The sequence below is a fragment of the Mustela lutreola genome, chromosome 7 (genome assembly GCF_030435805.1).
Source record: "Mustela lutreola isolate mMusLut2 chromosome 7, mMusLut2.pri, whole genome shotgun sequence".
In the NCBI taxonomy this organism is placed as follows: Eukaryota; Metazoa; Chordata; class Mammalia; order Carnivora; family Mustelidae; genus Mustela; species Mustela lutreola.
The window spans coordinates 58,753,894-58,759,214 of NC_081296.1; the positions used below are offsets into that span (position 1 = coordinate 58,753,894).

General features: G+C 35.1%; 1 pseudogene; it reads right to left on the reverse strand.

Moving 5' to 3' along the window:
• Positions 1-2,546: 2,546 nt before the first annotated feature.
• Positions 2,547-4,161, reverse strand: LOC131837141 (olfactory receptor 4K13-like; annotated as a pseudogene).
• Positions 4,162-5,321: the final 1,160 nt, after the last annotated feature.

Here is a 5,321-nt window from a genome sequence, read left to right on the forward strand (position 1 = left end):
TGAAAATCATGAACAATGATTTTGAAATATGGATAATTTCTAGGTACTAGTCTTCTTTGCCTTTTTCAGAACACTCTAACTCTTAATGGTGACCTAATGAGTTTTGATGTCCCCTGGAATTCTGGACTTAGCTGATGGGTATTAGCAGATGGGAAGCCCTTAAAATAACATTAAAATTTGTCTGTGAAAATGGCTATTTTGGGTAATAGTGAGATGGTAATCAGCTTGACTGCCTCTTTGGAAGGTATAGGCTGCATATTTGTTGCCTTTGGGGGACTGCAAAGACTCCAGACTATTCTTATAAATCCTTCCTAATTCTTGCTTTTTGTTAAAACATGAATGAGAAACACAGATTACAGCCATTAGGTGGCAAGCAAACATCTTGTAAACTTCCAGTTTTTGCTTAGTTTTAACATCTAACTTTATACTAATTTTCTTAGATTTCTTCTACAGTTTTAAAAGATTTACCTCTATCCATTGGGAATGTTCATAATAGCTCCAGTGAAATTAACAAATTTTTCCATGTCAAATAAGCCAAATGTGATTGGTAGTTGTTATCATCCCAAATACATGTTATTTTTATTAAAATGTGTAAAATATTCACCATATTGTAGAAAAATTAAAATCAGTAATTCTCCTTACTAGTGTACAGATGTGTCAGATCTTTTGTGACATATATCTATTTTGTTCTTTAGCATTCAGGAAAAATTTCAAAAGGTATTAAGTCCTTGACATGTCATGATCTAAAATATCAAATAAGATGTTGAAAAATAATAGTAGAACATAAGATTATCATAGCTAAAACATTATGCTGAGTGGAAGAAGCCATGTTCAAAGGCTCCTTATTCGCACAGCAAAGAAAACAATAAACAAGCTAAAGGGCAACCTGTGGAATGGGAAAGGATATTTGCAAATGACATAACTGTTAAAGGGTATCCAAAATATATAAAGAACTAATACAATCCAACAACAAAAATCTCCAAATAATCCAATTACAAAAAGTCAGGAGATATTTTTCCAAAAAAGACATCCAGGTGGCAACAGACACATGAAAGATGCTCAATATCACGCATCATCAAGGGAATGCACATCGAAGTTACAGAGATACCACCTCACACCTGCTGGAAGGGCTAAAATTAACACAAGACATAACATGTGCAGGCAAGGATGTAGAGAAAGGGAAATCCTCTTGTACTATTGGTAGGAATGCAAACTGGAACAGCCACTATGGAGAACAGTGTGGAGGGTCCTCAAAGAATTAAAAATAGAACTACCTTATAATCCAGCAAGTGCACCGCTAGTTTATTACCCAAAGAATACAAAAATACTTAATACGCTATTTATATCACCATTATCTACAATAGCCAAATTATGTAAACAGCCCAAGTGTCCATTGACTGAAGAATGGATAGGAAGAAAGAGATCTATCTACCTATCTATCTATCTAGGAATATTATTCAGGCATAAAAAAGAATGAAATGTCACCATTTGCAATGGCATGGATGGATATTTGGCATATTTGGCTTAGCATAATACTTGGTATTATTATTATTATGTATAATATACTTTGTATTATGCTAAGCCAAAGTCAGGCAGAGAAAGAATATGTGGAATTTAAGAAAAAAAAATTGAGCAAAGGGGAAAATAGAAAAAGAGAAGCAACCAAGGAACAGATTCTTATCTATAGAGAACAAATTGATGGTTACCAAGTGGTGGTTGGGTTAAATAATCATAGGGATTATGGAGGGCACTTGTTGTGATGAGTATTGGGTGTTATATGGAGGTGCTGAATCACTGCTACACACCTGAAACTAATATTACACTATATGTTAACTAACTGGAATTTTTTAAAAAGCTTTTAAAAAGGTTATTTCATATATGATTCTAATTATATGATAGTCTAGAAAAGGCAAAATAGGTATAAAAAACAGATTACTTTTTTCAGAGCCAGAGGATAGGAGAGAGGTGGACCACAAAAGAGCACAGGGGAATTGGAGGGTTGACGAAATTCTCCTATATTCTCAATGTGATAGTTACATGAATATGCATTTTTCAAGACTCACAGAATTCTATACTAAAGAATGATTCTTGGAGCACCAGTGTGGCTCAGTTAGTTAAATGTCCGACTCTTGATTTCAGCTTAGGTCATGATCTCAAGGTTGTGAGCTCAAGCCTTCATCAGGCTTGTACTGGATGTGGAGCCTGTTTAAAAATTCTCTCTCTCTCGCTCTCTCTTTGTCCCTCCCCAGTCATGCATGCATGCATTCACTCTCCCTCAAGAAAATAATAAATAAATAATAAAGAGAGTGATTATTTTATGTTCGTAAACTGTATTTTGAAAAAGAAAATAAAAGCTTGATACTGCTACTAAGAATTAATTGTAGACTTTTCAGGAGTATCAATCACCTCTTACCCTTCCCCTCCCCCCAAGGACTCTGAATCAATTTACCCATGGATTCAGAAACAAGGCAGAGCCCATTATTAGTGTTATCACTGATAAAGTTGAGTTGAACTTTCAACCATGTAATATAGTACTGTTTACAAATTTAATTCACTCTTTCCATCCAAGGACTGTAAGCTTTCTGAAACCCTGGATGTACCTCCTGGCACACTGTGGGCTCACAAAATATGTGAAGCAAAGTTGGAAGCACTGTATCTGGGCAAAAGAGTGACTAAAAGTTAATACACATTAACTTTAATACACTTTAACATTAGGGATTATCTACTTTCTATTTTTTTTTTATTAAAGTTAATACACATTAACTTTAATACACATTAACATTAGGGATTATCTACAAAGTGTATTTTTCTAACACCAAATAGTAATTAACCAGGCACTCAGATAAATGGCTATGTGAGGCATCATCTGTATGCATTTTCTACATATAGATTCCCAATAATAGCTACAACTATAATAGCAGCAGTAATAACGACAAGTTTGAAAATAAGCTAAGTAAAGAGAATTTATTAATTTTTTTTTCAAATTTGCATGAGAAGAAGCAGTGAAGAGAGGATTTAAATGCATGTCTTCCAGACTCTACATGTCATGTGTTTAATCACTGAAAGTGACAAAAAAAGGGGTTTGCTCTTTAACAGTTACACCTACTGGTTCCTTTTACAGAACATGAAATAGCTTCAAAGTTCATTTCTTAAAATGTCCACACAGAAATTATTTCTTCAGAAACATCATCTACAAAGTGTGTGTTTTTTTTTTTTTAAATTTTTTATTTTTTATAAACATATATTTTGTGTTTTGAATTTGTATGTCGAGTCCTTATCTTCTTCATGGCTGATTTTATTTCTTTATTCCTTAATGTATAAATAATAGGATTTAAGAGAGGTGTGAAAATTGTATAAAACACAGAGAGAAAGGGCCATACATACATAAAGATACAGAGGGCAAAGAAAAGAGTCACAACCGTGATGTGTGCTGACAGAGTGGAGAAGGCCTTGGCCGAACCACCGGCAGCACGGTGCCTGACTGAGTATATGATGATCCCATAGGAGACAAGCAAGAGGAGAAAGCAGACCAGGGGCAGGAGGCCACAGTCAGCAACAACCAGCCATTGTAGCAGGTAGGTGTCCTTGCAGGAAAGTTTAATCACAAGGGGAAGGTCACAGAAAAAGCTGTACACCACACTGGGACCACAGAAGGGCAAATTTAAAATGAAAGCCATCTGACTAGATGAATGCACAAATCTAACTGTATAGGAGGATAACAGCAGCCAAACAAGCACTCATGGGCTCATGATGGTCACGTAATGGAGGGGTTTGCGTAAGGCAACATACCTGTCTATTGCCATGGCTACAAGCAACATCATCTCACCACCCCCACCCCCAAAGAGGTACATGAAGAACATCTGAGAATAACATCCCCACCAAGAGATGGTCTTTTGTTTTCAGAGGAAATCCACAGTCATCTTAGGGGTAGCAAAAAAAGGCAGGCTCATATCAATACAGGAGAGTTTCATAGGCAGAAAATACAATGGTATGTGAAGGCATGAGTCAAAGGTCATTGTGACCAAGATGAGGAGGTTTCCTAACAAAAACCTGGCACAAGACCACAGAGAATCCTAGGAAGAATAGAATCTGAAGATTCTGAGATTTGAAAAGTCCCTGCAAAATGAACTCGAACACCACTGAATGGTTTGCCCTTTCCATGTTGTCAGCTTTATCCCATCGTAAGCAAAATGAGTGAGAATCATAGGCAGAAAAGCTGTGGTTACAGAAAGGATGGTTCATGTTGGTATCTAATTTTGATACTTAGACTGGGTACCTGAACTTAAAACACCTCCCACTTTTAGGTGGTGATTTTGTTAATGATTTCTGAAATGGCCAAGAGAGTGTACCAAAAAGTAAGGGGAATTCATAATATACATTTCTGAAAGACAAAAATGAAAACAGCACATGAAATCATCATTGTATTGTGAACCTGGAATCCAAAGACCTCATTACAACACCTAGCTGAGCTACTTATTGAGGGCAACGCAGGACAAGTATCTCCTTTCCAGGGTTAAGTTTACCCTTCAGTAAAATAAAAACAACCAGACTGCATGGTATTGAATGCATCTTTGTGCTGTAAAGATGTTCATAAATGTGATTATGATGGTGGTGGGTTCTACATTCATAGAATAATATTGATTTTTTTTGTCCTGGAAATGATAAATGCAGAAAATACAGCAAGGTTTCCAAAGACCCATATTTTGAAAGAGATTCTGGTAAGGAACTATTAATTAAACCTTAAATTATGTCTTAATTGTAAGTTTTTGTGTCCTGAGAAATGTATCTCCTCTTTCCTTCTTCATTCTTGCATGAAACCCTCAGAGCTCATGCTAGTATCAGTGATGGTTATCGCCCACTTTGTAAGAGTGTAATCGTGTAATTATATATATGCCATATATTATTATATATATTAGCCAGTAACCATAACAACCATATATAATAACCATTATATATATAACCACATATATATAACCATATATATATACCACTAACTATATATTAACCATATTATATATTAACCTTATTATATATATATATATACCAATATATATATATTAACCACATATATTAACCATATATATAACCATTATATGTATATTAACCATATAATATATGTACCAAGGATGCCCAGGTCCACAGAGAAATGGAACTGAACTTACTTCATTTTCAGTTTGTATTCACTCATTCACTTGTTGATGGCTATATAAAGGATTGCTGTTTGGACTATGCATTTTATTCCTCACAAGCTTCAAAATGACAAAATGGGGTGGCTTGAGGTAACTGTTTCATTTGGATAAGAGAAACACAGTTCTATCACT